This window comes from Physeter macrocephalus, chromosome 11 (assembly GCF_002837175.3).
Source record: "Physeter macrocephalus isolate SW-GA chromosome 11, ASM283717v5, whole genome shotgun sequence".
NCBI lineage: Eukaryota > Metazoa > Chordata > Mammalia > Artiodactyla > Physeteridae > Physeter > Physeter macrocephalus.
This window is the reverse complement of record NC_041224.1, coordinates 1,798,391-1,811,450: the sequence shown is the minus strand read 5'-3', so window position 1 is coordinate 1,811,450 and position 13,060 is coordinate 1,798,391.

Genomic DNA, 13,060 nt, shown 5'->3' with positions numbered 1-13,060 from the left:
CCTAATGAAAGTTAAAACTTTTGCACAGCAAAGGAAACCATAAAAAAAAAAAACAAAAGACAACCCTCAGAATGGGAGAAAATATTTGCAAACGAATCAATGGACAAAGGAGTGATCTCCAAAATATATTAACAGTTCATGCAGCTCAATATTAAAAAAAAACAAACAACCCAATCCAAAAATGGGCAGAAGACCTAAATAGACATTTCTCCAAAGAAGACATACAAATATGGCCAAGAAGCACATGAAAAGCTGCTCCTGCGCGTCCGGAGCCTGTGCTCCGCAACGGGAGAGGCCACAGCAGTGAGAGGCCCGTGTACCGCAAAAAAAAAAAAAAAAAAAAAAACTACAGTGAGGTATCACCTCATACCAGGTAGAATGGGCATTATCAGAAAATCTACAAACAACAAGTGCTGGAGAGGGTGTGGAGAAAACGGAACCCTCTTGCACTGTTGGTGGGAATGTAAGTTGATACAGGCACTATGGAGAACAGTGTGGAGGTTCCTTAAAAAATTAAAATTAGAACTACCATACAACCCAGCAATCCCACTCCTGGGCATATACCCAGAAAAAAACATACTTCAAAAAGACACATGCACCCCAGTGTTCATTGCAGCACTATTTACAATAGCCAGGTTATGGAAGCAACCTAAATGCCCATCGACAGACAACTGGATAAAGAAGATTTGGTACATATATACAATGGCATATTACTCAGCCAGAAAAAGGAACGAAATTGGGTCATTTGTAGAGATGTGAATGGACCTAGAGACTGTCATACAGAGTGAAGTAAGTCAGAAAGAGAAAAACAAATATTGTATATTAACGCATATTTGTGAACCTAGAAAATTGGTACAGATGAACCGGTTTGCAGGGCAGAAATTGAGACACAGATGCAGAGAACAAACGTTTGGACACCAAGGGGGGAAAGCGGAGGGGGGATGGAGGTGGTGGTGTGATGAATTGGGCGATTGTGATTGACATGTATACACTGATGTGTATAAAATTGTTGAGTAATAAGAACCTGCTGTATAAAACAATAAATAAAATAAAATTCATAAATTTTAAAAATTAAAAAAAAAAAGTCCTACAAGGAAAAAAAAAAAAAAACACTTGTGATTCAGCAGCGACCACACTGGGGCATCAAGTCTTCCTGTTCAATTTTTTAGGAAAATCAAGTCATCTTAATTTGGGTTTCTCATGATTGTCTTCATTTTTACATGATAGTTATTTTTAAACACTTAGAATAAGATGTTTAACATATATTGGTAGATTTGTGCTTTGCTTGAGGTTTTCTATTTCCAAATGTATTTTAAATATCAAATATTTAATTTCACTGATATGTTTTTAATTTTGTGAATTCTACTTTTTTAAAAACAAAATATACTCATATTGGTATTTCAGTATTAGGCAAAATAATGACCAAAAAACTGGCATTGGTCTTCCCTGGTGGCTCAGTGGTTAAGAATCTGCCTGCCAATGCAGGGGACACAGGTTCGAGCCCTGGTCTGGGAAGATCCCACATGCCGCGGAGCAACTAAGCCCGTGTGCCACAACTACTGAAGCCCTTGTGCCTAGAGCCCGTGCTCCGCAACAAGAGAAGCCACCACAATGAGATGCCCGTGCCCAGCAACGAAGAGTAGCCCCCACTCACCGCAACTAGAGAAAGGCCGCACCCAGCAACACGGACCCAACGCAGACAAAAATAAATAAATTAAATAAATAATTTTTTAAAAAAGCATTATAAAGAAATGAATATGATCGTAAATTCTGAAAACCCAGGTGAACTATTTAAAAGTCTGCATATTGTCTACATTTGTTTCTTGAAACTCTCACGAGAAGTAGTGCAAATTCATTATTTATTTTCAAAGCAACATCAAAATAGACCACACATGTAATGGATGAGCTTGGATGGGATAATTTATATATTGGCTATATGGACTTGAAAATCAAATCAGTGTGCCAAGTCAGACACAATCAAAAGTGGGCAACTTGATATATATGCCATGTGGTATGAAACAGAGCAGCTATTTGAAGATGAAGGAAAACGATTCAACTAAGAAATAAACAGAGATGAAATGATCAGCTGAGTAATAAAGGGAAATTCTTAAGTTCTAGCAACTATTCAAGATCTTAAAGCCTTATGAAACCAGAAAAACAAGCTTCCTTATAAGACATACAATGTAATGCATTAATTACTACTACTACTACTTATTATTATTATTTCTTACTCTGAGAAGAATAATTTTAGTTTTGTGGGTGAAAAAATGATGAATAAGGATGAAATATAATAAGAAGACAAGACAAGAATATAACTTTTTGCAATCTTCAGCCAAATGTGCTAATATAATTTGAAAAAGAAAGGGTTTCAAGTCAGAGTGAGAACATATCTAGCTTGGTGTCAGGAGAGGCTTCTTACTGAAAGTAGCATTTTTGGTCAGCGTATTTCTGGTTGATGAACCAAAGTGTAACCTGACACCAATGAAAATTTGAATTCAGAATTATCAGCAAAATCAATAAACAATAAATAAGTGTTGCAATCCTCAATTTTTAAAGCTATGAGTTATTTTAAGAAAAATAAAACTATCAAGTACTCTCAGTTTAGTTGAAATTTCAAAATTAGTCGAATACTATGTCAACAAAAGAAACCAAAGCAAATATGCATTTGCAAATCCCCCTTCTAAGGATTCCAATACACCCCTTCCAATTTCTGTTTCCTAGTTTCATTCCTTCTCATTTAGAATCACAATATGGTATAAGAGTTCACGATGAATAGTCTGTGACTATTATCTGCCCACCAAATATTTATTGAGCAGTTTCTATTTGTAAGGCAGTATGAAATTAAGGAAGGAATCATACTCAATACATATATATATGTGTGTGTATATATATACTCACATCTATGAAAAAGAGAGATGTAGAGATATGACTATAATGAGTAGAAGTAAGTATGGAATAGTGAATGAAGATAGTATTTTCAAATGGAGTGTTATGAAGAACTTTGAGGATGTAGTGATATTTGAACTGAACCTTGAAGTGTGGGTATGATTTGGTGTACACAGAGTTGGGGAGATGTAGCTGGAAAGACATCTCTGAAAACTTTCTGAGAAAGAACAGAAATGTCAATCACATCCAGGTACCTCAATAGGGAACTCCATGGAGGCAGTTGCTGGAACATAAACTGTGGGAAGAATAAGGAGAATTATTTTTGGAAAATAATATTTGAGCCAAATTATAAGGCAAGGGGAGGAAGAGAACAGGATGACAGAGATTGCAAGACAAGGCATGAAGGAATGCCCTGTTCATCTCATTTCTTAGAGCCCGGTTGCAAAAAGGACCTTGTTTTGATAGTTTGCTCCCCCAACTCTGCTTTTATCACCAAATGAAGGCCTCCAAACCTTGTAAGCCTCTAGGTTTTGATGGGAAATCATTGCTGTTTCCTTGCCATTTTTTAGTAGAACCGCTGAATTTCAGAGCTGAAAGATGTCTCATCTGTCAATTAGGTGAGTCTCCCATTTTTATTTGTTTGTTTGTTTGTTTGTTTGTTTTGTGGTACGCGGGCCTCCCTCTGTTGTGGCCTCTCCCGTTGCGGAGCACAGGCTCCGGACGCGCAGGCTCAGCGGCCATGGCTCACGGGCCCAGCCGCTCCGCGGCACGTGGGATCCTCCCAGACCGGGGCGCGAACCCGGTTCCCCTGCATCGGCAGGCGGACGCGCAACCACTGCGCCACCAGGGAAGCCCGAGTCTCCCATTTTTAGATGAGAACACTGAGGCTCAGAGAAATTGAGTACCTCATTCAAAATTACACAGGGAACTATTGTCAACTGTCTAATGAAAATCTGAGTCTCTACCTTGCCACTTGAGTGTCCTTATGAATCTATGTGTGCCTTGCCTGTAGCCTGCCCCATTCTGCATCCAGAGTTATCAAGGGACCTATGAAGAGGCAAACAGAAACAGTGTTTGGAAGGGTGACGCCAATGGAGAAAGTCATCTAAAATACAACACTAAGGATGCAGCTGACACACAGATATTAATTTTAAGGCTGATAGTTAGCTTCTACCCACCTGATGGTGTTGATATAAACATTGATAATCATCTCCATTGATAAGCTCATATTTTTGGAAGAGGAGTTATGGAGGTATATACATTATGTTTGTGAGGCAGCTATGCTTCAACAATCCCTTTGCCTTCTCCAATCATTCCTTAAAAAAACCAGGGACACAGCAGCCATCCGTATCAAGCCTGCACCACTCAGAATCAGACACTCTATCTGCAAAGGATCCACAGACTGGCCAGCTCCAATGACATGAGTTATAGGTAAGAACAGAACACTATAAGCTTCAATTATATCCAACAAAGAAAAAGTCTATTTATAGAGACTCAAACAATGGTTGGATCTAATGCAAACTTAATGGTCTCTGTATTTGCCAGGATTATTTGGCTTTTTGTATTCTGCCAGATCCAGGCTAAACATGTAGTACATGGGTAACCCCCTCTGTACTTTGAACAGAGAGGCAGACAGGCTGCCCGAGCACCACATGTAAAACACCTAATTGAGGGGGAGGGGATGAGCTGGTCATCTGCTCCTAGAGACCTTCTGTACTTAATGAGAATGCAAACCTACTACATCACTACACAGCTGACTCAGTAAGACTTGTGGTCCACATCGTCTACAGAAGCTACTCAGAATTCACAAAGGTGGAGTGTTAATTGAAAGAGGACTCTAGGTAGAGAACCCTGAATTAGCTACTACCAGCCAATGATGATCTCTTTCGACTCAGTCTCCCGTATCCCAAACTGAGCATACTTTTTGCCAGACTATAAAAGACCCAGAACATACCAAAGTACTTCAGAATCTGACTGCTTTAATTCTGGTTTTCTGCCATTTCTGAGCTTTTTTCTGTGTGATGCAGGGGAAATTACTCAACTTAATTTCCTCTTCTGTAAAAAGGAGCTGAAAGGAAGCATCTTGGTATAAACATTACATGTAAAACATCTAGCAAAAAGCCTCATACATGGTAGACACTCAAGAAATTGTAGTAAATTGTAGCTCCTTTATCATTCAGGATTTTATTGCAGCATGGATCCTAGGCTCCTAAATATTATTTGGTCTTCCTTTCACATAATCTATATATAATTAATTAGAATAAATCATAAATCCAGAAATGATAAAACATCATCTTACTTTATTTCCTTCTCTCTAGGAGGTAGACATTATTCAATTACTGGAATTAGATCTACCTTCCCAGTTATTACAATTTGTTACTTTATAGTTCTATAGAAAGTGAATGAGTCCAGATATTGAGAAAGAAAAATAAAGCCACATGTGGAACTGTGACACTAAATTATTCAAGTTCATAGATTCATTTAATCCACTCTTTTAAATTGAGAGAATTGGAATTAAGTAATTAAGAGGCCATAGCTCCTGTCTTTAGAAAGTCACAATTTAGCAGGGGAAGCAGAAAGCTAAACAAACTCTGTGTGTGTGTGTGTGTGTGTGTGTGTGTGTGTGTGTGTGTGTGTGTGAGAGAAAGAGAAAACAGAATGGTGTATACAGTTTTATGAAAACCCTCAAGTTCCTGGAGCAAGTTCCTGTTCAGACACCACTTCTTCAAACCAACCTTGTTAGTATACTATTTTTTAAAGAATTTTCCCTGATAGAACGTTACTATAGCACCTTCAAATAATGAACTGTTCTCACCCAAATTCAACTATTTCTGTTTTATAAAATCTCAAATTATTCTTATCCAGGGAACTCAGTGAACAATGAAAGAACATAGCTGCGAATAAGTCAAAAATATACTGGGTTAACTGCATACAGATTACTAAGCAATTAACATAGGAATATTAACAGTTTAGTAGCTTTGTCTACTAAAGGCATTCTTGTTAACTATCTTTTCAGGGTCCCTTATAGACTTCATCTAATTGAATCTCTCTAGATCAGTGCTTCTTCGATTCTCTGAGCCACTAGGAGGCCTCACAATGACAGAAAGACTTGGCTGGCTCACCTTTCTGGAATCACGTTGATGATTACAGAGGCTGCTGGTCAGAAGTGGCCACACCCTCGACCTCACTCTAGGGTTATTTAAGGGTTTCTAGGGCTCCTGTAAGCCCTCGAAGTGGTCTATTTGTCTATTCCCTGAAGGAAGGATTCTTTTTCCGGTAAAACCTAAGAAAGTCTTTTAGAAAACTGTCTTCCCAGGAAGCTCAGTTAACTGTTTGTCATTGATCCTATTTACCACTTCAAAGCTTCCTAAACTCCGCCCAGAAACTGGTAGCCTTAAGTTGTGTTTCACAACCATATACTGATGGTTGGAATTAGAAATCTTCAAATGTTTACTTGCACACTAAGGATGGACTACAGACTCTGAAATACAGAAAGTCCTGATTACCTGAGGGTCATTTGTAGTGGGAAAAACTATATAAATTATTTAAGATAGGGATAAATTAATAAATTTTTTAAAAAATCAAGTGACGTTATCTTAAAAATGAAACTAAATTAAGATGCTGTTTGATTTTTTATTCATTAACTTCAAAATGTAATTGAAATTCTACTTAATTCTTACAATGGAGAAAAAAATTTTCTAAAATCAATCACATGTTATATGAAAGCTCTGAATGACAACTTTCTTCATGTTATATTTCACCTTTACAACAGGATCATAAGGAGTGCAAAAATAGATCTTCATCAGTTTCCCTAAGGGTTTCTGTTAATCATTTGAAAATCAAATCATGCTCTTTAGAAGCATCAATCTTATCATTACCCTTGTTATTTTCTCTTAATCAGTATTAAGCAGTCTAAACATGCTAATTCTAATTTGTCAGTGATTTGCCTGTGGTTTGATCAAGTCTCCAATACAGTATTGGAAAATTAGCATTTTCATCTTAACTGATGTTCATTCTATGTGCATTGTATTATTTAGTGTTAACAATATCCAAAAATCAGTAAGAGGAGAAGTAGAGCAGAGTGTTACTTAGTTATCAGTTGGGGACTTAATTTTATTAAGGGTTGATTCGTTTGTAAATATGTTCCTATTATGATGCCCTCTACCTCATTAATTACAATTTTCTAAGTCATAGGACACAGATAATGAATATTTAGATAATGTGTACCCTTATATTTTCTTTTCATTGTTCTTAGTAATTGTCAGCCCAACTTTTTGTCCATGATTACTTTAGGGGATTGTCTACATGTCACCATGCAAAAACAAAAGTTACTTGATTGCTCAAATTCTTCTTAAGGGACTAGGCCAGCAGTGAGGAAGTGTCACGCCATTTAGTGATCCTGACAATTCCAATCCAAGGCATGATAATGTTGCAATTGTTTCAGTAGTGGAGGTGTCCGGTTCAAATCTCATGACTCTGAGGGGAAACTATGAAGGATTGTTACCAAATGCCTGGTTCATCCTGGTAGAAATGTAATCAGAGTGGAAGTGCCTGCTTGGCAGAGTCCTAGTCCAAGGATCACCAACTGGATCAGAGAGAAGTCTGACGATCTAAGAATCCAGAGCTCTTCCTCTAACTATGAGTAGAACTTCATAAAAGCCCCTGTGACCCCCATTAGTTCAGTTTCTGTATCTGCCAAATTGGATAGTAATTTGTTCCCTCTTAATCATTGTAATAGGCTGAATAATGAGTCCCTGACGATGTCCATGTCCTAAATTTCCTAGAACCTGTGAATATGTTACCTTACATGTTAAAAGGGATGTATCCGATGTGATTAAGGATCGGGGGATGGGTATATTATCCTAGATTATCTAACTGGGTCCAGTGTAGTCACAAGGGTCCTTATAAGAGGGAGGCAGGGGGATGGGATCAGAGCAAGCAGCAGAAGATGTGACCATGGAAGCAAGAGGTTGGAGGGATGTGAAGAAGGGGTCATGAGCCAAGGAAAGCAGGCGGCCTCTAGAAACTGAAAAAGGTAAGAAAATGGATTCTCCCCTGAAGCTTCCCAATGGAACACACACCCACTGACATCTTGATTCTATACTTCTGACTTCCAGAACTGTGAAAAAATAGATTTATGGGTTCTTTTGTTTGTTTGCTTTTTGCGGTACGCGGGCCTCTCACTGCTGTGGCCTCTCCCGCTGCGGAGCACAGGCTCCGGACGCGCAGGCCCAGCGGCCACGGCTCACGGGCCCAGCCGCTCCGCGGCATGTGGGATCTTCCCGGACCGGGGCACGATCCCGTGTCCCCTGCATCGGCAGGCGGACTCTCAACCACTGCGCAACCAGGGAAGCCCAATTTATGTTGTTTTAAGCCCTCAACTTTTTGGCGATTGTCACAGCAGCAATAGGAAATTAATACAATGTGTAAATGACTAGGAAAATCAACAGAGCAGTAAGTTTGAGATCCCTCAGGAAAGTCAAAAGAAGCATTTCAAAGCAAGATGATATGGTAGGTCATACTCTGTCCATAGATAATTAGTAAAAATTCCATGAATTATAAGCTCGTATGAGCCAGGATTGGGTCGTTCCTTGGTTTTTACATGCTTTAAAATAAGTGGGAAAAGTACAATTAGAAGTGGCATGAAGGTCTCAGCTTTCTTGATTACATCACAAGGGAATCCAGGAGTAGTCTACCTTATCACTCCCATGACCTTCAATCATCAACTATGCTGTCCATTTAACCTCATACCTTTCCCCCTTTTTGCTCTTCTCCTCCCACACCTCTTCTTGCTTTCTGAAAATGTGACCGCTGCACTTTGTCAGAAAACAAAACAAAACACTGAAAAGCACCTGAAACTGTAACATCTTCAGGCCAATTTTCTCAGCATATAAGCAGCTAGTCCCGTGTGTAGAAAGAAAGAATGGGGTGAGAGCAAGGGATAGGTTGAAACATACCATAAATATTCAGGCTCCAACTTGGAAGTCCACAAAGGAAATGCATCTCTCACGTTATTAATATTCTGGTCATCACTACTTTGGCTACAAACAAACTTGTTCTAAAGCCAATCAGTCTAATGTTCGAAACTTCAAATGTGACATAGAAATATTTACAAGGACGGGCGTTATTACTTCGAGTATTATGTATAGTCTCTAGATTTATTAAGTGTGATATTGTGATTTATAATGAGAAATATATACTTGGTCTTCTTCCCCTTCCTGGCACAGAGGTCCTAAAACCATTGGAATTTCCTAAGTGTTGAGAGCAACCAAGGTGTCTTTTGTTATGTTAATGAGGTTAATGAGGTGACTTTTGGAAAGCTTTCCAAGGTAACCTAAGGAGGGAGTTGTTTGCCAGTAAAGCCAACCCTGTGATTAGAGGATTGGAACTTTCAATCTCACTCCTCACCTTCGACCTCCAGGGAGTGGAGTGAGTATGAAGACTGAGTTCAATCATCAAAGACCAATGATTTAATCAATCATGCCTATGTAATGAAGCCTCCATAAAACCCCAAAAGGACAGGGACCAGAGAGCTTCCACGTTCAAAAATAGCATGCCCAGAGAGGACATGGACTTTCCAAGTCCCTCCCCACATACTTCGCCCTATGTATCTCTTCATCTGGCTATTCCTCTGTATACTTTATAATATCTTTAGTAAAATGGTAAATGTGTTTCCCTGAGTTCTGTGAGCAATTCCAGCAAATCATCAAATCCAAGAGGGAGGAGGTTATAGGAACCTCCAATTTGTAGTCAAGTTAGACAGAATTTGTGGGTAACCTGGAGACTTATTACTTGTGATTGGCATCTGTAGTATAGTCTCCTGGGACTGAGCGCTTAACTTGAGGGATCTGATGCTATCTCCAAGTAGACAGTGTCAGAATTGAGCTAAATTGCAGGACACCCAGCTGGTGTCCCAGATTTGCTTGGTGTGGGGAAAGAAAAACACCCATCTGGTGTCACAAGTGTTGTTAGTTCTATTTCTCTAGAGAACACTGACAAATACCCTGGCTAAATTAGAGTCCTTTAACAGGAAAAGAAGCACATCATAACATAATATTCTAATATTCCCAGGTTCTGTACCACTTTCTGAGCAATCTCAGATGTCTTTAAGACATCACCAATGATATTATGAAAGAAAAGTTCACAAAACTAAAAAGTTTGATCTGCTGCTTCACCTCTGTACCCCAACCCAATGTGGTATTTTGAGATCCAATCTGTAAAATCCAGCTGTGGAAGATTGCAAAACTTAGAATGATTCTAAGTTATTTTCTGTTGTAGCATTCCTTGATATTACAAGTATCAACATAGGATTACCCTACAACAATATTCATATACCTCACCCCTCTCAATGGGCAGCACTAAATTGCTTGATTGCAGCAAGTAAATTGAGATAGTAAAAAGAATTTAAGACTCCAACAGCCTCATTTTTCTTAGAAAATCTTTGCCAATGGTTTCTAATATATATCATTAATATTTACTTTATGAACATCTAAAAAGCATGAAACTGAAAGTATCTTGATAGTCCCCAGACTTACTTAACTTTCTCATTAGTATAACAAGAAAAAGTAAACTACGTGTTTTCTCATTACAAAACTAACTACCATGTTCATACTGAAGTCTTTTCCCTCTTCTGGTTGTTACCTGGGTTAGGTTACCTGATAGGTATGGGTTCCAAAGAAACCTTTCTGCTTTCTCCTGAAATATCGGCCCCTGTGCTACCTTTGGGATGTTTTGTTCTTTTGTTTTTCATTCCTGAGGCGAGGAATGATGTTTATTCCTTCCCGTCTGAGTTTGATTCTTGCCATGCAAGTGCTCTAACCCAATATCAAGGCATTAAAAACTTCCAGCAGTTACTTAGCAAAACAAAACCTGCTTTTTCATTAAAATCCATTATCATCACAGCTAGAAAAAATGATTCAGGGCGACTCTGATATGCTTACCTCAAAACATGATTGTTTCAGTTAATATATTGACTAAAATTTGAATGTATGAACAAGACAGTTTCCAGGAAATCATCTGTGAAATGTACATGCTGCTTGTGTAGTTTATATAGTTTAAACAACCAAAAAGAATAAGGTAATTTTGTTCCAAATGTCAAAGGACTGACCCAAAAGTTCTTATCTGTAAATATTGTTGTTTTCTTGCTTACCCATTTACTAAAATTTATGGGAATGAACAATAGAATTTTCTGGAGAACTTCATGATAAAGCAAAAGCTGCTGTGTAATTTAAACCAACAAATAGTACACAATGACTTTGCTCCAAATCCAAGTCAATATTATTGAATAGGAAAAATTAAGAAAGTAAAAACAGAAGAGGTGTAAGAACTCGGGTCTGCCCTCCTTTCATCAAATATGCAGATTGGGCATTAGGAAGTGGAAAATTTTGAGCATGTTAATAGGTAAAAATGTATGATAGTGTTTAAAAAGATGATATAATTGTAAGGTTTTTTTCTCACTTAATATAAGCATAACCAAAAGAGTTAGGTACAGTGATTATTCCCATTTTATGGATGATGCAACTGAGGTGGTGAAGTTCTCAAGTATACAGAGCTAGTGAGCATCAAGGCCAGGATTTGACTTAGTCATTCTGTCCTCAGAGCCTTGCTCTAGATAGGGTTTACACAATTCAATAATGTACAAATATAGGAAAAGGTGAAAACAAGTTATTTTTTTACTCAAATTCGGATGCCTAATAGGTTTCTTATTTTCTTAAAACAAAATGAGACCAAAAAAATTAACTTCTAGGCTTCCAAGTCATAAATGTTACCATATCACCAATTAGACTACAAATACTTAACAACACCCCCTGGGCAATGGCTCAACAAATTGGACTATTCCTGCAATCCACCTGCTTAGCAGCAGGTGGCATAATTTTCACTGTTAAGGGAACTTTGTGGTTCAAGGCAGGTACAACAGGGTGGGAATAGCAGCGAGGTGGGTGTCATCTTTAAGTAAAATGGAAAACTTCTTAAAAGAGATGCATGGGTAGTTAATGGCAGGAGTTTTGCAGAACCAGAACGTTCTCTAAAAGTATCATGTAGTATTAACTTTTCTCAGCCGTCTGACCTCTCCACTGTCCCCTGTAAGACGTATGGATATTCCTATTGTTGAGCCTTCTCTATTTATTGCTGATTAATTTATTTCCAGAATCTATAGCAGTCTTTATTTCATAATGAAATGATGTTTTGTTGTTACCTCAGTAAATAAACTACTTTGGCTAGAGTGGAAAATAAGAATCCCATGTTAAATGTAGAATATAGAATTCCATGCTAAAGTAAACCATGTTAGAATAAAAAATTCTGTTCATTGGAAAAGAATTCCATATGGAATAAATATGAATTAGCCTGAGTTATATTCTTCATATCTTAATTATTTTATCACACACTGCTTGCTTAACTATGCTGAAAACACTCATTGTATCTCATCCTTGAATAAGACTTAGAAATAAACAAATTTTTTAGAAATACCATGGCAGCAATTGTCATTTCTTACAATTTTTAAAAAGTCTTTTCTCTTAAAAGGACTGAACCACAAACTCAATTCCTTAAGATGAGAAACACCTTCACTCCAAATAATGAAATGTGGTGACAGTGATGGGAAAGAGATGACAAAGAATATTTAAAGTGGAAATGAGTTGTACACCTGAAACTAACACAACGTTGTTAATCCACTCTACTCCAATATAAAATAAAATTGTTTTTAAATAATAAAAATAAAATCACTGAAAAAATAAATAAAGTGGAAATGAAATGCTTACCTCTTTATCTGTGGCCTGCAATGTTTTGGGTTTTTTTGTAGTTTGAATGTTTAATAACAATCTAGATACTCACTAGAGAGTAATCCATCTGAGAGCCTGACCATTCACTCTTCTGTGACTTCAGCACAGAGCACAAAGTCTGAAACACAAAAGTTTCTCAGTAAGTATTTATTAAATTAAAAGAAAGACAACTGTTTTTCCCTCAAACATAGGGTATCACTCAAATTCACTGACAAAGTATGTAAATTGTACCCAAATGGAAAGTGAGATCATAGGATCATAGAATTTTAGAAATGCAAGGAAGTTCATGAGGTCTCTTTCTTGGTGCCTAAGAAAATTCTAGGCTGTAGGAGAAAAGTACACACTAAGAGAATAATCTAGTTCTCAAGCTGCTGTGTTTTTTCTCCTAGTTACGT